This window comes from Vanessa atalanta, chromosome 22 (assembly GCF_905147765.1).
Source record: "Vanessa atalanta chromosome 22, ilVanAtal1.2, whole genome shotgun sequence".
Taxonomy (NCBI): domain Eukaryota; kingdom Metazoa; phylum Arthropoda; class Insecta; order Lepidoptera; family Nymphalidae; genus Vanessa; species Vanessa atalanta.
The window spans coordinates 1,579,371-1,603,983 of record NC_061892.1 but is presented as its reverse complement, the minus strand read 5'-3'; the positions used below and the strand labels follow the sequence as shown (position 1 = coordinate 1,603,983).

General features: G+C 32.7%; 1 protein-coding gene across 1 annotated transcript in view; it reads right to left on the bottom strand.

Annotated features, from left to right (window-relative positions):
• LOC125072751 overlaps positions 1-4,355 on the bottom strand; it is a 132,575-nt gene extending 128,220 nt beyond the window's left edge. The window contains exon 1 of the mRNA XM_047683435.1: positions 4,150-4,355. The gene's annotated coding sequence lies outside the window, so the exon portion shown is untranslated. The remainder of the gene's footprint in view (positions 1-4,149) is intronic.
• Between the last annotated feature and the right edge of the window lie 20,258 nt (positions 4,356-24,613).

The window sequence follows — 24,613 nt, the reverse complement described above, 5'->3', positions numbered from 1 at the left end:
GTTTATCCTAATCACATATTACTTATTTGTCAAACATCGGTACGATCGAAAGGTTTAGCCGTTATATGGTAACAAAGAGATAGACAGAGACATTCGCTTTTATTATATTAGTCTGATAAGATGATACACTGATTATTACTGCATTAAGTCGTCAAATATGATTCACGAAATACTCAATGTAATTACGATAAGATAAAATATAATCACGATAGCTCAATGGTTAGAATTCACGGATCGGGTGAAGGTCGCGAGTTTAAATACGAAGAAGAAGTTTTTGAAGTTCATTCATAATAAACCATCACATAACAGTGAAGTAGATTATGAGTTAATTTGCGTATTGGTATTGTTACATGCGTCCCGATCTATTATTGAGCAGCGTGGCGGTTTAAGCTCTGTTTTCATGTCACTAAGTAAATGTATCTTTGGTAAGTTCACCTTTGTTACATGATTCAATAAATATATAATGAAAATGATATGTTCCAATTGGTACAAATTTACGAGAAACGCTATTAACATTGCAAGTGTACATTTTATTAAGAGGACTACAAGAGCTAAGTGCCCTTGAGAATCGCACGCACACACTTACAAAATCGACAAAAACGGCAAGCCCGTGTACTAAGGGTTAAGCGAGGTAACGAGATTACGCCCAAATATTCTAATAGATGGCGCCAAACCGAGCGACGTAAGATCAATCATAAATCTCATAAAAAATAGATAGGACAACAGAATTATTTTTATTTCTTTCGATGTTAGTTAACAAATGATTATGAAATAAAACTGATTCAATTAAACTTACAATATTTTTATTTATATTTTGTATACAATAAAATAGACAGTTAGTTTTAACCTTTTTTTTCTATTATTTATATTATTATACCACAATTAGTTCTTATACTAAATATTGAAACATACCAATTTTTAACATTTTATAAAAGTTTAATGATCTATTTATATAATAAAATCGTAAGTGTTCGAAATCTGTAGTGTAGTGACCGTGGGGTAACATATAGCGTAGTATTTGTTCGTTTTATTAATATTGGTTCATAAAGAAAAAATATATATTAAATTAAAAAAAAAAAAATCTAAATATTTACTAGAAAAAAATGTTGTCAATTCGGTTTGGTTGAATCATTTAGAATGAAAGGTTAATCATAATAGGTTTAATCATAAATCTCATAAAAATAGATAGGATATTAGAATTATTTGTATTGCTTTTGACTGTTATTCGAAAATGATTAAAAAATAAAACTGATTTAATTAAACTTAAAATATTTTTATTTATATTTAGTACTACAAAAAAAAAACATTTAGTGTTAATTTTTTTTAAAAATTTTTTATTTAATTTCACTTGTATGTATTAATGTTATTACATATGTCCTGGAATCTTGGAATAAATATTACACCCACTTTCAGCTAAAAGTTGGCACACATATTTAATCTCGATGACAATGCACGATTCGTGAATTGCTGCTATATTCAATCAAATATGGCGGACGTTACAAAAAAAATTAAATTTATGAATTACGTACAAATGACACTTCTAAATATTCTAGTTCTCTGGTTCACAACAATTACATTTTTTTTGTTACGACTTTACTTTTTTTTATTATTATTAAAATTAGTTCATACATAACTTTAATTCTTATTATAAACAATCGATAAAATTAAACTCTTACGCAATATAAATAGCTTCCGTGTTATTGTTTTCGACTTTCTTTATTCTGTAAAAAATAAATATATGTTAGTAATTACATTTTTATTAATTATAAAATTATGTATTTAAAAAATATGTATCTTAATATGTCATAGTAGTTATAATGAAAAAAAATGTTTCGAGTTCATGGGGATCGAATGTAGTCACTTGATCCCCATGAAAGTCAATTGATGTTTTCCTTCCTTTAACCAAATACTCTATCGTAATTATTAAGAATTGCTCGAAAAATCTGATTATATGCGAACTGATTGCACATTTTTCTAATAGATGTTTTCAATATTCATAATTTATAAAAAAAAAACATGTTTACTAATTAAATACTCTTACCTTTTAATATCGTTCATATGTATTTTCGGCGCTTGATTTATATAAACGTTTTTTAGTTTTCCTCACGCGTTTCACTTTATTTCCCATATTTACACAATTAAAATTTATAACAAATAATATAATAAAAAAACAAATGCCTAATTACTACTACACTATTTTAACTTAATATATTTATTTACAAGAAAGAATAAAATTTATTATAAGAAAACATGAAACAATGAATTTACAATTAAAATTACAAAAAAATATCTCGTAACGTAATGAATGATGCGGCGAAAAGATCGACACGTCTGTATAGCATCAGGCCTCGGCCGGCATTGTCTGTACACGGCGTTTACGCACACATGCGTACGCATTTTGTTCGAAAATAAGAATATCGGATTTAAAAAAAATCTATTGATTTTACTAAAAAAGTGAAACCGAGGTTAAATAGTATATTGCTTGTAGAATAATCTGACAAAAAACCAGAATTATGGAACGTATATAAGTATAGTTATTATTGATTAAAAGATCTTTTTAGAGGTAACTTTGTGATTTTTTTCTATCGTACCAAATTAATTACATCATGTTTTCAAAATAACAAATACTTAGCATGTATCCTGAAGATTATCATATATTTTTTTCATTTGGTTTACTGCATTGGATCATATACTTTTTTGCATTATAAAACTTGCATTTAGCTCATGTAGTCCCCTTAAAGACCCGAGCCGGCTTCTCACGGTTGCAACTTATTAGTAAAGAAAAGCATATATCTGATATATATATATATATATATCAGATGAAGTAAAAATATTTTCACAATATGATCACTAGTTCCAGAGACTAACCCCTACATACATAACCTATTCAAGTTGTTTATAATATATGTGCAGATTAAATAAATAAAACATGAATTTATCGCAAGTAAAACCAGCTTCAAATGTTAGTTAATTAAGTTAGTATCCATTCAAACAAGTTTCAATAACCAAAGCGAAATAAAAGTACTCAAAACCTTGAAAGCATGAACGTCACATACCTATCTATCACATCATAAAATAAGTCTGTATGTTAGAAGCTTAAAGAAAAACAAAAAATAACAATATACGAATTCGAAAAAAGAAGTGTTCTTTTTTTAAATATACCAATGTTGTTATAATAATCGCAGGCTAAAGGCATAAGGAAACAGCCATTATTAAAAAAAAAAAATTAAAAGAGAGGGTGACTATACAGGAAGCTATGTAGTTTAAATCATATATCAATAAAATATAAATTTAATTCCATCAATCTCAACGGACACGCAATAGAATCGAATATAAATAATAAATAAAAATGAAATAAAAAAAAAAGTTTGTAAATAAATTAAAAACAAAAACGCAATCATGAATTACATTGGCAATTTTGCCTCTTGTTATTAATAATTAACTTTATAGTAATAGTGAAAAAAGGTGTAAAAAAAAGTAGTTCTGGCTGTAACAAGATAGGTCTTTGCCGTAATCTTTATTTATAGTCATATTTAATAACTAAATTTTATAATAACATTCGCGATCTAAAGTCACCTTACACGACAGTCAAGGTAAAAAAAAAAACAAATTTAAGTTCAGGAGACTGGCTGTAACAAGATAGGATTGAGAAAAAAACTCGCCGAGTCTATTTTAAAATAAATCCGAGGATTGCCTCGTTATATTTTTATTCCGCAAAATCAAATTAGCGATGCAATTTTTAAATTATGTTTGTTGTTGTTGTTTACATTTTAAAATAATAACTAATAATTACATACGATTGAAGTTATCTTCCGAATTCATTCTTAACGTTGTTATTGAAATATCAACATGATTTTACAAACTTTAGAAATCATTATAAAAAAAAGAAGAAATGATATTCAAAGTTAAAAACTCAAATCAACTTGAGTTTACTACCTTAATAAATGACGTACAATTATAAATACAATAACATTATTAAAAACACAAAACAAAATAAAATCTAGTTTAACAGTGATAGGATTTATCCCGGAAAACGAAGACCCTGGGGGTTACGAGAATGCCATATCTATAGCGAACAGACAGGCTTAGCTTGTTTTAAATAAAAATGCAATAGTAAACTAACTGTACATACAACGAAATACCACTCACCGAATAACCTAAAAGTATCTTTATGCGGTTCAAAAACCTTTAAACACAAAACTCAAACCAAACACAGGCACAATTAACGTATTATATAGATAAATTTATCACTTTAAAACACTTAATTCAAAAATCTAATGATGTACACATAAGTTTAGTCGATTTCGGACGAAATGACACGGACGATGCGACACGTCCGTAACGCGTCAAGTCTCGGAGTATCTGAACTTCTGAAGCGAGTTAAGCGCTTGACCTTCGCTTAATAAAAAGGCAGCTGAGTGAAGTTGGTTAGACCGGTTCGAGTAGTTTTCTATCTCTTTCTAACAAACTCAGCTTAGTTTACTTAAATTGCCATTACTCGGAATTATACACTTTTCGATAAATTATACATAACGAAAAAGTTTTATTGCTTTTTAAATATTTCTTTGTCCCTTTTTGTTCCGGGGTCATTTATTCTTATAAGGAACGGATATTATATCGTAAATATTTATTTCATTTTAAGTCGCAATTTATACCTAAATATATGACGTATTTAATTTGCCCAAATTTGGTGTTGTTTATATTTAAAATAAGTTTTTTAATATATGCTAAAATACAAGAAAGTAAGACTATTAATATCCCACGGCTGAACAAAGGCCACTTTGAGGCTTAGAGTTTATTCCACCACGCTGCTCAAATGTAGATTGGTGGATACACACGTGACACAATGTCATCCGCTGGGTAACACATATATACATTAATAAAATAATTGCGATTGAAAACAATTTTTAACACAAGTACTTCCATTCTTACACGAGTTTTGCGGGTTAATGTGTTTTTAAGAGTCGATTTGAATAAGAATATACTTTGATTTTGTTACATAATTATATTACCTAGTATATAAACAGGGAAGGAAAACCGCGTTCAGTAACTTTTTGTTTATTCGTAACTTTAGATTAACAAAAAAAAAAAATTGCAATAAAAAAAGTTTTAAAATTTTTATTAAGACAAAATTAATCATTAAATCTTTATTCATTAAAATAACACTTTTTAATGAAGACGACTGGATTGGTTTGGTTCCTTTGGTTCCAAAACAGGAATGGTTAAACAGTAATTGTGAATACTAACAAAATTAAAAATCTGGTTACTTAAAAGAGCAACTATGCAAGTTTCTTGTAGTTTTTAAAGGATCATCATCATCTTAATAGCTATTTTTTTAAAGTCGTATAAAAAAGAAAGAGACAGAAAGACAGAGAGAGAGAGAGAGAGAGAGAGAGAGAGAGAAGTTTAGAGTTTTGCTTTTTTTTGTTTTGTTTTTTATTAATTAAATTGAAAAAATACTGTAAAGTGACTTGTTCGAAGTGTTCTTTTTTCAAATATTATTATGTTCGAATGCATTTATACAATGATATTGGGTTTTTGGCTTACAGTAGTGTAAGCCACGAAAAAGTACTTCGTTCGAAAAAGTTTTTATAATTATTTGCAACGAACAGGGTCGTACCTGCGATCGTCAAACCATAATAAACACTGGACCGATCGCTACATGTATTTTTACCCAACGAAAAAATAATGGGCTCCGATGTAGTTCCTCCACTTATCGTATTCAAAAAGAAAAGACAAATTAATCGATTCTATTATTGAATTGTCATTTTTCACTTGACCTATTAAAAAATTTAAAGCTGATTTAAAAAAAAAAAGCATAATACTCAATTATCATTAGCGCTGTAAGAAACTGTAAACATTCGTTACATCGTCAATACGACACTAACCTTGTGAACTCAGATACGTTTCTTATGCCTAGAGTTACATCGGCTCACTCACCTTTCAAGCCGGACACAGTGAGTATTGCTTTTTGGCGGTGGAATACCTGATGGGTACTTTCTTTTGTCATATAGGTAGGTAGACTGGCAAGTGAGACACCTGATTGTAGGTTCACCACTACATTGATACTTGAGTAATAACATCGTCAATGCGCTACTAACTTTGAAAGTAAGATGTTATGTCCCTTGTGCTTGCAGTTACACTGGCTCACGCACACTTCAAACCGAAACAGCGAAACACAACAGTACTAAGTATTGCTGTTTGGCCATGGAATATCTGATGACTGGTAACTACCCAGACAGGTTTGCATAAAATCTGAATTGAATTTAATCATCCCAACGTATTTTCATCCGCCATCACAAAGACGAAAATCAAAATCAAAACCAACTTCAAAGAAATGTGTTATATACACAACAAAAAGTCTGATTATAGTTTTTTTTTTAATCATCATATATCATATTGGTAAACCAACTAACAAATGGGCCACAACTGAAAAGCTTATTGCCGTTTAGTGATAGAACATCTGATTTGTGGGTAATCTCACCAAACGGGCTTGCATTAAGCACCACTAAATAACTTAAGCAGTTTTATGAATATAATTCTGTAAAATTAAAGGCATTCAAAGGTTTCGAGGGCTATCTGTGGCATTATATATTCATATATAATACTGAATATTGTTGTACAATACAAAATAATAACTCTGCTAAGATCTTAACCGAAGATTGTGGGTTAAAACCCAGGCCAGCACCACTAAGACTTCATAATGAAATTTTGTCAGTCTATCAACCAATCCGCTTTGGAGCAATGTCGTGGAACAATTGCCAAACCTTCTCCTCAAAGGGAGGAGAAGCCTCAAACTTTAACAATACTTTCTAATAAATAATTTAAAACAATATATTGATTTATAGTTAGAGCCAAATTGCCGGTGTCATACTCGAAGCGTATCTTCAAATATAAAGAAGATATGTTTAAAAGAAGTCTGTATTATAAAATTCGTGCACCTTTCGCTTACTCCTATATTATTTTTAACAAGACTAAATCAAATAAAAAACGAATTCCTCGATACAATCTATAATCCCCGTAAGGATAAGAGAGCGCGCACATTATGCTGATTTAAGTTGATTTTTTATCTTATTTCTTGTTTGTTTGTACTTTATAACAATATTGTAAGATAACAAAGTTTTAATTATTATTTTAAAATCAGTTCGTGTGATAAAATTGTGCAAATAATATGTTGGTACTTAATATTTTTCGAAATAGACTGGAGAGTAAAATTCAAGGTCAAATTTTATTAACGTATAACGTAATTGTTGCAGTTTTGAATTTGTTCGATTTAAAATCAAAGTGTTCTTTTTTCAAATATTATATTCGAACGCTTTTATAAAACAATTTATGTATTTTTATCCCAAGCTTGAAACAAATTAAAACAATACCTATTGAGTTTTTATTGAGTGCATCAAACGAACATCATGCCGACCGAAGTATATGATTATGCTACGGTCAGTGTAATAAATACAGTTTATACTGATAATAATTCCTGGTATATCTTAATTATAATTGAATCGAAGTAAATTACTGAGAAAATAATATTTACTGATTGACTACGGAAAGCAAAATGTGAGTGAATCTTTTATTGCGATAAACTGACATTATTTTTATATCCTATAGGTAGGCGGTCTAGCAAATGAGCTACCTGATGGTATTGTACACGACAACCCATACATTGTTGCTGTGAGAAATATTAATCGTTCCTTGGGAACTTAGATTTTATGTTCCTTGTGCCTGTAGTTAAATAGGCTCATTCACCTTACGAAATTGAACATAATAATACTAAGTATTTCTGTTTGTCAATATAATATAAGATGCTACTTATTTAGACAGGCTTGCATATAGCCCTATCACCACGTGAATTTCTTTTGTTTTGTTTACAAATGCCTGTTTCAAGTTGTCTTAAAGAGGGTGACAATGGCTTCGTACTGCCAGCGAGAAGAATTGGCGAAATCACTCTATGAAAAGGAGGATCATATGAAGATATCTGGTTTCAAGTGGAGCACAGAGCACATATGTTATACTATATCACATGGAAGTCAATCCGGTTCATGTAAAGGTTGATCGTCGCAGATGTTTTAGTGGGTAGAATAGCATCCAGCTACTCCCTATGGCTTAGGTATCTATTGAAGATTTTCCTGAAATTTAGGAGATACAGAAATATCTACTAGAATAATATAATGAATGTCACATTGGATTTTATTGTCTCAAAAGTTTCATTAGTGGCCCAAGGTCCAAACTTTGGCAGTGCACTTGTACTTGGTATCGGACGTAAAGCAATTAGTCCAACCCCTAAAGTTACTCCACTCATATCGGCTACCATCTCATCGGATTGCGAGACTGAGGAGTTGAGTATGCACCTGTGTTTGGGCACACACTTCGCTACTATAATATGTCTTGTGCAGTTACCTATTCTCCATTCAAAATTGTCACTGGAACCGCAACCTGACCAGAGACAAAGAGCAAAAATACCTCTAAGTAAATAAAACAAATATTTTATATTCTAAAACAAGGCTTTACTTCTCAGATATGCAAGGTGCTTTATAAATCGAAGCAGTTGAGTTAGTTGAACCGCCATATTTTAATTAAAATTTGACAGCGTATACATTAACAACCTTACAGAACAGATACGCCCAAATTGATTTAGTCGGCAATTAAAATATTTGTAAGTTTATTTAATCTATTCTTTATTTTTAATTCGCGAGTACGAAACAGGATTATGTATTGCTGAAATATTTTTGCTATGGAACCTTGTGCAAATTTGTCTGGGTTGGTACCACCGACTCATCGGTCGTTCTTCCGTGGTTCGATTTATTTTTTGCTATCGGCGAACACGAAATGAACTATGTAGGCAGATTGGTAGGTAGGGCACAGTTACCCGGATTTGAAAAGGTGGATTTCGTTAGATTTCGAACATTGACGTTTTCTATATCTTGCGACAAAATGCTTGATTTTGAGCCGATTATTTATTTCCAATAAGATTGTTTTTTACTTGTTTTTGAACACGCCTATCTGAATGGTTCACTTAACTTTACATTGCTCTTAGATTCCGGCAGGATTATAACCCTCTTACCTCGTTTCATGGGGAAACGCGTATATGCCTTTTTTTAAGAGAGAAAAAATAGGGAGTCTGTTTATAAATTTATCTACTGAAACAATATGTAATGAAAAAAATCTCATAGGTGACAATGAACATAGCTACGAGTATTTATTGTTTATGTAATATTACATTCATATACTTTCTAAAGTACTTATGAAATAGTTAATTAACAGTTTGAATACCCCACTGCTGGGCTATGATCTTCTATTTTTAGGCAAGATTTTTCAACCTTATTCCATTGCGCTTCTTCATATAGATTGGTGGATCATATACATTGCCCCACAAAAGAGTTACTGACTCTATGCAGTCGAGTAACAGGAGACAAAACTCAACTTGCCGTATTCAATTATTATTTCTCTACCTAAAGGTTGTATATCAGAATTATTTTCGCCAGTGAATTCACCCGCGTGGAGTGGTCGTAGGTTTTAGGTACAAAATGTAGCCTATACCATTCCTTAGGGTTCGAGCTTGCTTCGTAGGGTACGAAACTAGGTTATGTGGTTTAGCTGTGAATGTCTGTACTAATATTATAAATGTTTTCACATTTATAATATTAGTACAGATATTTTTAAATGAGACCTTCTATTGAATCTTCTTCTTTGTATGATATAGGTATTTATTACTGTGAAGTGTCTTTAAACTAATGTGAAAATAATATCAAACATTAAAAACGCTTTTAAGAGCTAATTAATAAAAAGGATACTTTGCACTCGTAAGTGCTACGGCTGGTTTTGCAATTAAGTTAACTGATTATTATAATTAAAATCCTTCCATTTTTGGCTTGGATTATTTTCCTTTTATATTATAAAGACAGGCAGATGGACCACCTGATGGTAAGTGGTCATCACCGTCTCCAGACATCGGAGTCGTATTACATTTTAATCATTTCTTACATCACTAACGAGCTCCCAACCTAGGGAACTAAGATGTTAAGACCCCGGTACATGTACTTATATATATACACTGGCTCACTCACCATTATAACCGGAACATAAGAGTACTACGTATTGATGTTTAGCTATATAATATGGATTGAGTGGGTGAGACCTACTTAGACGGACTTTTTTTTAATTTTATAGGCTGGTGAACGGCCTTATGGGTCACCTGATGGTAAGCGGTCACCACTGCCCAAAGACATTCGTGCTGTTGGAAATATTAACCATACCTTAAATCATCAAAGCGCCACTTACCTTCGGAGCTAAGATATTATCTCCCTAGTGCCTGTAGTTACACTGGCTCACTCACTCTTCCAACCGAACAACAATTCTAAGTAGTGTAATTGCACTTCTGTATATATATACAGAAGGGCTTGCACGAAAGCCTCCCACCAAGTGAACAGAATCTTTCAAAAGCAGAACGTTGGAAGATATATTAGTAGCAGAGTTTGATCTGACACATACAACCTTTCTCACAAAGTTAACCGTTGAGCAACAGTTGGAATAAAAACACCAGTAAAGCACAGGAAAATAAAATTGTTTTTGCTTAGATCTAAATCCTCATCTGCCGTTTAGGATCCAAATAAAGTTAGTATTTCCTTTAAAGTTTAATATAATCTTCGAATAATAATAGTAAATATAAAGTCAGTTTTGTTAATTTATTTAATATAAATTAAATAAAATTAACATTACAATAGCGTGGCAATAACTCACGAAGTTAAACATCGAACAAATACCTTGCATAATTCACAAGGGCTTTAAAATAAAAGAACAATAAACTTGGCCGTTTTCGATGCAAAGTTTTTGGGTGCCCGTCTCTGAAATGCAAAAAGTATTATAAAACTAATCAAGCTTTGGATTTGGACATAACGGTGTCTTTTTTATGCCCTGAAGAATTTTCACATACATTGTAGTAACCTGATATTAAAATATTGTAAAAGACGAAATTGTCCAGCAGTTTAAAATATATCGGTTTAATTGCGACTCAAGGTCAAGTGAAATTTCATGTGATTAGTTGTTGTAATTCGTCTCGTATTTGGCTGTAAAGCGAAACATCAGGAAGTAATGCATGTTTGTGTATAAATCTACTACATACATACGTAGATTCCAAATCGATGTAGCGTATTGAAGTATGCTCTACTAGTTGCTCTACATTTACAGTCTTAATATTATAAATTTGGATGTTAAATTACTGTAAGAAAATATCTTCGTAAAATTTTATCACGTTATTGATTTGTTTCGTATACACTGGTAACTTTTTCGAATAACCAAAATCAACTTTACCAAAGAAATTTATTTTTTTGTAAAATAGTGTAAATTTTTCATCCGGTTTTATATACAGTATATGCACTAATGCGATTCAGTAATTCTCATAGAATCTGTAAAATGTTTACAACCGACTTACGGTGGTATGCCATTTTGAAACCTATAATTAATATCCTTTAAATTTTATAATTATTTTAGACAATGTCGCATATAACATTCTGACATTTCACGCTCAAGTACTGCGGTGAGTGTTGAGTTGAGTTGAGTTGGTCGAGTTTCCTCATACAGAAGCTCAGTATGTATATCACATTTAGGTTTACATATACAGAATTTGTATGCATGTATGATATACTGTACATACACATAAGTGTATTAACATCATCAACAGCCTGTAAATTTCCCACTGTTGAGCTAAGGCATCCTCTCTTTTTAAGAAGAAGATTTGGAACTTATTCCACAACGCTGCTCCAATGCGTGTTGGTGGATATACATGTGGTAGAATTTCGTTGAAATTAGACACATGCAGGTTTCCTCACGATGTTTTCCTTCACCACCGAACATGAGATGAAATATAAACTCAAATTAAAATTTAATGGTGCTTGCCTAGGTTTGAACCCGTTAAGATGTATGCATTCTAACAATTGGGTCATTTTGGCTTTTCATACGTGTATATATAGTTGTAACAATATTTTTGTCGCATATTTTGAACAAACTACTATTTCCGGTACTTTCTAACGCTGGCGGGTATATCCTGCCTGGAAGTCAACAAGTATACGCTCCACGCTTTTTTCTCATCTATATAATCTTGTATTGAATAATCTGACCTTCTTTACTAATGTATTTTTTACAAATGATTTGAATTTATGAAACCGAAATCGGTCAAGATGATATCATTTGATGATTTGCGTGACGAATATATGTATTATGTGTATATGTATTATAATAAAAATTTGTTATTGTACTATTGATGGACGAGCAAATGGGCCACCTGATGGTAGGTGGTCACCGTTGCCCATAGACAATGGCGCTGTAAGAAATATTAACCTTTCCTTACATCGTCAATGCGCCACCAACCTCGGGAACTAAGATGTTATGTCACATGTCCCTTGTGCCTGTAGTTACACTGGCTCACTCACCCTTCGAACCGTAACACAACAATACTGAGTACTTTTGGTACCTACTCAAAGTTAAAATCTTACCAAAAAAAAAAAAACAATTAAGACTATCCAATAAACTATCTATCTTTGTCTGATATATTAAAACTATCGAATTAGAGCGAGACGGGTATAATATCTGCTACATTTATATGCGTAATACGTGCTCCGTACTCCGGATGCGGTGACGAATCATAAATATCCGGTTTTAAAAGCAGATAAATTATAATGACATGATGTACAGGATATTCTCACCGATGTCATGAAGTCTATCCATTGTATGTGGTTAAGGTTTGTTCATAAAACTTATAAGGATTCGAGTCCAAAAAACTTGCTTTGACATTCTTATTGCCTAATTGATACATGCGTATTCTAGCCAATGACAGCGCCTTCAAATTTGAAGGTACTTAGTGCCTACGATATCGGATATGAAAAGCGTGACGTGTAAAATATTAAAAAAAAAAACTTACATTAAAAATTCAATGTTCCTCTAGTGTGCAATAGACTTAATTATAGGGTTATCTAGTAATTTATACTCTAGCTAATAATCAGTCTGTCTGAATTAAAAAAAAAAGACATATGTAACTGCAAAAAAAATTCTGGATTGATTTTGAACCGCACCATTGCTATTAAATAAGTTTTCTTTTTATATTGCGCGTGCACAACGCCAGCTTGCCTATTGTTAAACGGGTTCTTAGTAGCTACGGGAAAGATATACGTCACTTTCACTCGTATCAACTATGTGTACATCCGTCTCACTTACACTGAGGCGTACGGGTTGTTTTTTTGAAATTTGAATAAATTTACACTTTTAAAGGAAGGCTCAGCTCACAGAGGTTTTTGAACTCGCTGTGGGGTATTATTTCATTAAAGCCTGCTCCTTCGCTATTCATATGTAACTGCTTAATACTTACGACTTTGTCCTTAACGGGAATGCATATTTAAATGTTGAAAATGAAACAATGATTTGTGCCTTGCTCTGCTTATTATTTCAAGTACAGTACTGTTATTTTGAATAAAAATGATCTCATATTAATATAATTAATTTTAAGTTATTTTATGTTTGGAATATCGTGTATGTAAATATTTGAATTACATTTGATTGGCTGGATTTTAAATTTGGAATAAATAGATATTATGGTATTCTAAAAGTTAATAAACCTTTTTAGAAAACTACGGTTGCAACGACGATGCAAATGTATATGAGAAGAATGTAATATTAGGAACTATTTATATTACATGTAAATTTCTATATATAAGCGTTGAAATCGTAAGTAATATCGACTCAGATGATCTTATCACATCATTGTTATATTTTAGAAGATATTTCTGCACATCATTCACTATTTAAATAAAATTGTACGAAAATCTCCATTTGTCTAAGTCTAAGCAGCATCCGTGTGGGACGTTAAGTACACACCTACCCGTTCCTGTTACGAATACTGTGGAAATACTTAAAAAAATATTAATTTCTTCAAATTATTTCTTAAACTAAACTACTAAGTAGTTAAGTAATATGGTGGTAGGGCTATTTGTAAGTCCGCTGGGTAGGTCCCGCCCACTCATCAGATATTCTACGGCCTAATAGCAATACTTAGTATTCTTGTATTCCGGTTGGAAGGGTAAGTGAGCCAGTGTAACTACAAACACCAGAGAGGTAACGTGGAATTCCTAACCACTGGATCAGAGAAGGCATGGATCAGAGAAGCAGACCGGTTGATAAAACTCATCCACCAGTGCTGTGCTCCGCTCATGATTTGGTGGAGCTCTCTCCAGGGGCCGTATTTCTCTGCACTACGTATGCACGGCAGCGCAAGGTCATCTCGGCTGCCAATCCCCTGTGAGCTGTTTTTACGTCACACCCATTCTAAAATTCATTATTGCATTTTTAAGGTTTCCTTAAATTGTTAGACGTATTCCGAGTATCATATATCGTATCATAATCTACTTAATATGGTTAAAAAAAAAACAAGATATTTGCAACGATAAATTGAATGATGGAACTAGACTAGCAAAATCCCAAACACAAGTACAATATATTCCCTAAATCTTACAATCTGGAATTATAATCCAACCGATTAGATCGACATATAATCTTTTTGGAAGCCTGCGGTTTCGGTAGCGTTTTAGATTTGGTTGGTTAGATGTTAGGCATAAAACGTAGCCTTCAAATTTCATCCAATTCGGTTCAGTGGTTTATGCGTGAAAGAGCAACAGACAGACAGAGTTACTTACGCATTTATAATATTAATGTAGATATAGATTGGTATGGATTATATAATATCATGTTCAAATAACCATAAGTGATCCATCAAGTTACATTGGTGCGTGGTGGAATAAGCTCGAAGCCTCCTCAAGAGAAGAATTTTGGCAGTGGAACCACCACTGAATTTTCATGTGATTAATTTCTGTTTATAATTCATCACGTGCTCGGCGGCGAAGGAAAACATCGTGAGGAAAACTGCATGTGTCTAATTTCAACGAAATTCTGCCACAGCGTGGTGAAATATGCTCCAATTTTGTGACTATTTGAAAATACAGTATTTTTGTCTCAACATAGGCGCACTATGCAAGATACCCACGTACGCTCACATCCCTTTTTTGGTAAACCTTTTTTTCACCAAATATCCTACATAAATTTTTTCATTGTAAAAATAAAAAGTACCAAAAGTTAAATACTAGAAATATATTAATTCTAATCAAATTTTATATATAAGCTTGTTTCTTTTATCTAGTGAAAAAATGCATTTACGCGTTTCCGAGTTAACTAGGATATATGGGCCTCACTGGCGTCAAATTCGCCAGATGCCTTAATAGGCATCTGGCGAATTTGACGCCAGCCAACGCCAAAAACCAGCGATATTTTGGAAAGGGGCATCACGAGTTTGCTTGTTTTTGCTACCGTGACGCCCAAACGGTCAATCTAACTAGGTAAGCCTCTATGATGGTTCCTGGGATACAGATACTAGCCCCGGTATTAGAAGAAGCACATAGGGCCATATAAGTTTATATCTTGTATGGAAATTACAAGTGCTATAATTTATCTTAATACTTTTCCGTTTTCAAATATCGAACCAGTTTAAGTCAATAAACCAATGCTTTAAATCTTAGCTTTAAATACAATCTAAATTCGAATAAGCAAGCGTAATCGTGAAAGCCAAGTAAAAACTAGTGTTGTGTTAGGTCATAAGCTCTCTCTATCTGTGTCTAATCTAGAAAATACCTTTGTTTATTTTCGCACCTGCGCGCGCGCACTTAGGAAGCAACGAATCGAAATGCATTTCCAACTTACACTGTTAAATCTAAATTTGCATACTAAGGATTGAGGTACACTTAGTGCTACTATATTAATTTTTATTTTTTTATTAATAACTAGCTGACCCGACAGACTTCGTACTGCCATAATCGATAAATAAAAAAGCTATACTTTCGTATAAAATAAATTTTCAAACAAACAATAGGAATTCGTAATTAATAAAAAAAATGCTTGATATAAATGAGGTTTTATTATTATTTTTGGACTACTGTATTTGTCTTTCATGGATCACAAATGAAAAGATACGCCAAATTGCTTCGTTGTTACTTACATAGCGACCCATCTGGTACTGTGATACTTCATAATTTGCATCGGTTAGAGTGAAGACGGCCATATCGCTACCTTTGCTAACATATTTACATATGTACTTTAGACTTCACAGAGTTACAATGTTCTACGTTAATGTGAGTTTCAAAAGCTTTGGACAATATTGGCGAGTATGGAACAATCCAACGATTGTCTACATCAACATTTTGTCCTTTTACCCTCACAACTACCAATCGACCATTATCCGCAACTGATCGCCGACGACACAATGAGTATCCATCATTTTCCGTGATGGTTTCAGCAATCAGGTCTCTTGGGAATCGCTTGGAACACTTGCCGTCGACTATACAGTTAAAAACTCTGCAAGGCATAGACCTTGCCTGTCTTTTGTTCAAATGGATGTATGTCGTTAATCGTTCAGTCTCAATTTTGACATGCATGTCAACTGCAAACTGATGGAAAAGCACCTCAGAATATGATAGTAATAAGATTTACTTCACCTTCACGGATCGTGAGTCTTTATGAATAGAAATTCATAGCAATAACTTTTTGTGGGCACCTGTTTGGCATCAGCGCCTGTTACTTGTGTAACCATTTTTATATTAAAATGGTATCCATCTTCCCTCTGCCAGACGATCAAAGGAGATTGTAACACATCATAAGTCCTGTGTGTTTCAGATACATGTTTCAAATCATTATTCCGACGATGAAGCACAATATCTCTAGATTGTAAATTTTCTCCTACAATGACATCATCCACTTCGTCAATGGTGAGCGAATTAAACCTCCTTTTGTGTCATCGGCCTCATCGGCATCGGCTCATCGTCAGGTGTTTTGTCAGCTCGAACGACAATATTAAGGCTTTCGGATGGCATTCGATCCAATGCTATTTTGAACATGTTTACTAAATTGTTGTTCCGATGAAGAAAATATTGTAATTCATGGACAATGGTTCTCTTCACTGTTAGATTGTGAGCACAACGCTTACCAACTACTGCATCTGAATTGCCCATAAAATAAATTTGTAAAAATAGATGATCTGCATCTGGTAGTGGTAATAGCGCCCCCAAAAAGTGATAAACTTGTCCTTGTATAGGTAATTTTTAAAGATTGTATATAATTATTTCTAATACATATTCCAATACAATTCCAACTTGAATATTATAAAAAAAAATTTATAGTATAATACCTTGAAAGTGGGCATGATGTCATCTGGAAACAGCTGTTTTATTTTTGAACGTTGGCCAAGAAGTATTTAGAATCATTTCTCATCCCAGAAACTAAATAGCGTAAGGGATCTGGTGGTGCGACCAATTGTGGCAATTTTACTTTGCCTCCAGCACAACATAATCCAGCAGATTCACCACTGTATTTTAACATCTTACAATATTTACCAATTATTGTCATTTCCCCAATTTTTACCGATTTGTCGGCACAGTAATCTATTGCTGGATCACAGTGGAATGCAGGATCGTTTCAGAATCACAGGAGCACTGAGTCTGCGAGATTACTCAATTTCATTATGTTACTAACATTTAATTTTAAACGACTATTTTCTCGATCTGTCTCTTTCTGGTCATTAGTACGGTTAAGACGTGAAGTAGCTCTTCGCGTATTTGATTGACTGCGACGACCTAAGTCAGCTCATGTTCTCCTCAGCATCGTAAACAAAGTAAGAAAAATTCTCGCGCACTTTGCGGTAAAGTGTCATTATCACAAAAGTTAAAAAAAGAGCACATCGCAAAGGATCACCGAAGTAAAGAAATTTCTCGCGCACGTAGTTGTAACCGTCACTCACAAAGATATAAGCAAAGAGTAGAATAATATAAAGGGGGACAGAAGGATGCAGAATGCACTCTTTCTCATAAGAGGAATCAATCGACAATAAAGGTTCGATCTATTTGTTGGTTTATGTTGCAAAAACATGATTATGGCGTCGATAATGACATCGATACCGAGCATTGATACTCAATGTTTATTGAGCACTAAACATCGATGTTAATTGATGACATCGGTGTTTTTTTGTAAACTTTGCGTCGTCTTAAAGGGAAGAAATTGTTAAATTTGAGAAATAGATGTAACCATGTTTTAAATAAAGCAAAATCAATTTTAAAACATCTATGTTTTATTGTCTAACATCGATGAACATCGAAAATCAATGATAATCGACCATCCCTATATTTCTAAGGAAAAAAAAGTTGTTTTTATTAAATTCCTAGCATTATTATCATACTTACTCACCTTCTAAACCTTCCCTGGACTTCCACAAATAATTCAAGGCTAAAATTAGCCAAATCGGTCCAGCAGGTCTCGAGTTTTAGCGAGACTAACGAACAGCAATTCATTTTTATATATATAGATTGATTTATTAATTAAGTACGGTTTTATAGTAATGTGTATTGAATGACAAATGTCCAAGATATACAGTCGTTTAAATCAAGACATAGAATCAACTAAAATAATTTAATGGATTTTTTGTTTTTTATAACAAACAAATCAATGATAATATATTTTTTTAAAATAAAACTTGGCTCTATAGCAAATATTACTATTTCGTGCATCGTCAAAACGTCACCACTCTTGAGGTGTTAATATTATGTCTCTCGTGTCCTTACACTGGTTCAATCACCCTTCAAAGATAAAAATACTAAGTATTGCTGTGTGGCGGTAGAGTATGTGACGAGTAGGTGGTACATACTCATATGGGCTAGGGCAAAGCCCAATCACAAAGCAAATAAAATATTTTTTCTGCGAACTGTCTCGGTCGCCATTTAAATCAGAAAACAAAAGTTCAAAGTTTTAATGAGCACCTGAAAACTAATCCGAATTGGCATCCACAAAGTTTACATTATTATATTCGTATTAACTGAAAATAAATTCCAGAATCCAATCCGATAGCAGCGCAATCAACTTGGTCCAATCTCAAAATCCCAGAGACCCACTCGAACACATACAAAAAATAATTCAGTTACACGAACACGTATAGAAGATTCATATATGTAAATATATATATATTGTGTATGAATTAATTGATCTCACTGTGTCACAAACTTTAGCTCTTCTTTAGTACAATATGCTAACATAGTCCCTTGAAACTAAAAATAAAACAAAATTAAAACAAACGCATTGAAATCTAATAGAATTGTCTCATATTAAAACATTTTAAAGGTCAATATTTGCATAATGAAGTTTAGAACTTTGAAGATATTAGATAAATTGAAAAAGGACCGTTCCAAAATTATATACAGACTGCTTTCCGCCCGCAGTCCACGTTTTTTTTATCAGGCGTTAGGTACCCTTATGACCTCTTTTGTACCTTTGACAGCGTGCACGCAAAATTTCATAATAATGGCTACGTAGTTAAGCGTAACAAACAAACATACGTTAGAAACTTCTGGTATAAGTTTGTAATATAATTATTTTTTAATATATTTATTTAATTTAAAATCACATACACGAGAAAAGTGAAAATCACTTTCCTTGGTGGTAAGGGTTTCTGTAATCCCGTATAGGTTACCACTCAATTATCATAATTATATTCTACCGCCTAGAAGTATTTTTGAGCTAGTTTGACCACAGGCACAAGGGACATAACATCTTACTTTCCAATGTTGGTGTCGCATTGGATATGTAATATATGTTTCTTACGACGAAGCCAATGGACAGTGGTGACCATTTACCAACAGGCGGCCCATTTATCCATCCGCCTACTGATACCATGAAAAAAACTATTAATCAAACAATTGCCAAATTTACAGGTAACCACGACTTCCATAGACTGAGCATTATACAGATTTATAGATTAGTATACTTATAGAAATAAATTTTATGATTTTCATACTTACTTCAAAAATTAAATTTCAAGGCATTTTGTTTCGATGTAATTTCAATGTTTATTCATCTATATCTATAATTAACTCGCAGGGGTGCTATTTATGTAAGAAAATGATATGACATACAGTGTAGCTTTCCAGTGAAAAAAAATTAGAATTGGATCATTAGTTCCTGTTTTTGGATCATTACAGACAAACAAACAAATTATACCTCTTTATAACAATGGTATATACATGGGCGGTATCTAGTCTAAAATATACTCTGTCTGTGGAAAACTATTATCTCTGCGGTAGCTAATTAGCAAGCTAAAGTGTTAGCTTTAACGCCAAATGAGATGCTTAGTTAAGGTCTGTATTGCTTTAAGATATTGTATTCAAGTTTAAACTGTTCGAAATACCAATGGACTTTATGTATGTGTGTGATATTCGACGTGTCGCGTTTTTGTTTTTATAATTCCACATATTTACTATATAAACTAATATGATGAATATTATTATAATAAGTGGCAATATTTTAAGTAATTAGTAATGAAAATAAAATTATAATGAAATGTCGATGTACGCTCATAGTCTATGTTATTAATGTTGATAAGGGTTAATACTGTTTGACTAATAAATTGAACGAATGCTCCTTAATTTATATTAAACATAAAAAATGGTCACTGCTGGATATCGGCCTCTCTTAAGGTGTTTCTGGTTCTCCAGCTACCGCATCCAGTCGGACCTCATCACCTTCTTAAGGTCATCCGTCCAACTGTCTGCTGGGCGCCATACGCTGCGTTTGCCGAACCGTGGTCTCCAATATAGGACTCATCTACTCCAACAACCATTGCTCCTTCCAAGTGACCAGCCCACTGCCACTTCGATCCATAAATTTTGGAAGCTATACCGGTTCCTTTGGTATTTTTCTGGATATTTTCATTTCTGATTTAATCCTTCAAAGGTACTTCGAGCAAAGCTCAAGTTAAGCAACCTCGAATAGATGGACTAGTCTATATCAAGGCACATGGATTGAAAACTTTGATCTTCAAGCTTAAGCTTATAGTAAGCTTAAATTAAATTGTTTTAGTAATCCTTTTTTATTCTGTCGTGCTTAATTACCGTTCATTTCATAACGTCAACATACTTACGTGATTTAAATTTTGTCATACACAATGGACATTACGACATAACAGTGTTTGTGTATGAGTCATAGACGCTCCTAACGTTTTTATTGGGCCAGGTAACGGTCTATGTTCTATGAAAAATGATATGTTTGATATGTAAATAGGCTGGTTGTACATTAGCTTGATGTTCACACCCTATTTACGAACGTTGATTTTTTATTTTGGTCATTTTAATTTGTATTACCCCGTATGGTAGAACATGGCGTAAATCTTAACAGAAGACTTTTTATAATATATGTAGCAAATGGTAAGTATTTATCACCATCCATATACATTGACGCTGAGAAGATAGTACCTACCTTGGGTTCCAAAAACACTACCACCATATAAAAGTAAGTATTGGGTTCACAAAGAGTTCTAACGTAAAATGTTTTAAATACCAATTTTCGCAAAAGTCTGTCAATGTTGTACTGATTGGCAGAGGTGTCCTTTCCTTTAGAATAGAAGGCTTTGACGCTCCAATACCAGTTGATGGATATATAGGTACACAAACACACACACCTTCACCTATCCAAATTAAAAATACATGAAAATTGAGTTGTCTTTGCCTGAATTTTTAAACCAATGGACCATCTCGAATTATTCGAATTTTCCTTGAACATATATTATTAGTTCCGACCTTAATCTATACAATAATTATGCAGTTCATAGTCACAAACAATTCGCCATTGCCGTCGGAATTAGACAAGTTTAAAATGTGATAGAAACTTTGTAATTGCTAAAAGTTTCAGAATTTATTTCAGCCAGTATGCTAATTAGCTTATTCCGTGCTCTGACACGATTACGTTCAACGAAAATCTATATTTAGAACTTGACATTTTGTTTGAAATAATTGTTACTGTTATTGTGTCGGTGAAATCATGTTACGCTTAGATTAGATACTGCTACTAATTTTGGTTTAGTAAATTGGTTTCTATCATATTAACTTCATGATTATAAAGTAATATTAAATAAATCAAGGTCAATAGTGATTGTGCAAGTCTGGGGACGTTCGTCAGCAAAGCCTAGTATTATTGTGTTCTGTGATGAAGGAAGAACGAGGACAAGGGATAGGGAATTATTAATATGAACACTTCGGGGAATACGTCAATTTCTTTTTTCTTAAATCCTGTAATTGTCTGCTTTGCTCTACTGCACTATTTAATCGTTTTTGGCTTATAAGGATAGAAATTGACTTCAGACTTTATTTTTAATCTTTCAGTATGGTTTTGTTTTTTAAATATGTAAATTATGATCACAAACAATGCACATGTTTTAAATTTAAAAAAATACTCACTGTTTGGTTCGAGGCAGTATAATTAATATTATGGTTAATTTGAACCATTGGGTGACTGGGTTTACTTTGTCAATATTATATATTTTGTACAATAGGATTAGTATCAACATTTAGTACCTGAACTGTGTCCAGCAAAAAAAAGGAATTTATAACAAAAATTTATATTAAAATATGATATGACTGAATTTCGAAAACTTAATTTTGTATGTCACATTAAAAATTAAGTATATTACTAGTTGTCCGACTTATTTCAGATGAAATAGGATCACTTTTCTGTTAGTTAAGAAGTCTGAAACCCGATCGCAGCACCACCCACAGTGTCCAACCTAAGGCAACCAAATACTCACACGCTCACAAAAAAAAATAGTCCAGCAATTCAGAAGGAGTTTAGTGACATACATAACGTTTATACAGACGCACAATAACACACACAAGTTATTAGAGAACGGTAAGAGCGTTATGCCATTATGGCATATGAATTGTTCCAACACAGTTGCCACGCCAAACAGAAATAATCTATAAAATTCTTAATATATAAAACATAATTATGGCGTTACTTTATCATTGTACATTTCTTATATTCTGCTTCCAGACTAATTAGTTTCATTCCAATTTAATTAGCATAGTTATGGGGGCGAAATTAATGGTATTCTTCATTTTAATTTAAACGGCTATTGCAATAAAAAAATTAAAGGACCAGAAGATAGGGTAACATATCGTGTGACCTTGAACTTGAGAAATAGAAGCAAATTTTAAATAAAAGTTTATATTATAAGCCATTAAATTTTTTTCGTTAAAACAATTACTATTATTTTATTTTACTGCCACTTATCATTTTCACCGTGACATTGTACCACTCCCACCATCATGAGACACGCGATACCATGACAATGGTGGTATTATCTTTACATCCGCATTTTTACTTCAAGGTGATGTATTTTGTGAAATTCCATTATATTAAAATGTATGAATTGAAACACACAATTAATATTGTCTCATAAAATTTATGTTATGAACATTTAATTAAAAAATCTCATTACAGTTTTTTATGGTATTTATAGTTTCCAGAAGACTGTTAATCTTCACTAATATTATAAATGTGAAAGCGTGTTTGTTTGTTACCTTTTGACGTAATAACTACTGAACCGATTATCATAAAATCTTGCATATACGTTTTCAAGGTTACAGAAAAATATTTAGGGTACTTACCAACTTGCCACACCCTCAAACGCAAGCGAAGTCGCGGGTGCACACTATGGACAAGTTAATATAATAGTCTTTATAGTTTTGAGGTCTCGTACTGTCAAACGCTCAGATTTTCCTTCATATTTAGAGTGGGGAAATTAAACTTTCGTTCCCTTGAGGGCAATATTGTTTTACACGAGCGTCACGAAAGGAGTGCTAAGCGATGATACACGTGATATGGAAAAATTTCCATAAAGTACTTAGTTTTTTAGAGGATTGTCATAAAGTTTAAAAACAAAACACTGTCACTTGTGGAAGTCAGCTGTTTATGTTCAATGCGTGAAGTGCTTACATCTCTCATTCTGCTCTATATTTTATATTTTGAAATTATAGCTTGTTAAATTCAATTTAGTGATTTAACCGATCACCATGAACATTTGAATAGGGTTTTCCACAAGTCAGCACTTAACAAATTAGGCAAAGCAACTCTCAGTTGGGTTTGATAACGAGTGTAAAATTTAACAAAGCAACTCTCAGTTGGGTTTGATAACGAGTGGTTTTTTTTTAATAAAAAAAAAACCGAATTACATATTTTTTTTGTTAAATGGGCAGAATGAACTGTTCTCACAACCAAAAACCATTAGTAGTGTCAAAAATATTAATTCCTTTAATCATTAATACGCCACCAACATTGGGAATTTAGATGTTACAGCCCTTGTGTTTGTAGCCAGTGTTACTCACTTGCCTTGAAAGCGGAACACATCAATACTAAGAATTGCTGTTAGGCTCTAGAATAAGGGGCGCTACTTACCCAGACAGGCAAGCCTAAAGCCCTAATTTATCATCAAATAAAATCGTCTCTCTCTTTTTCCCCCTGTCTCTCTTTCTGTCTTATACGGTTTTATATAATACTAACTGTGCCCGTGACTTCATGCACTTTAGAATTTAACAAAAAAAATATTGTTGTAGCCTAAGTTTACTGCTTATTACATCAGCTGATTATTATTACGTGTTCCCTTCCTCTTATAACCTGGGTGCTTTCAAACGAGGCGTGAAGAGGCATCTTGGGGGCCGGCATGGCGAGGGTGACTAGTGCAGCTCATTCTAGCTGACTGCACAAGTCGTCT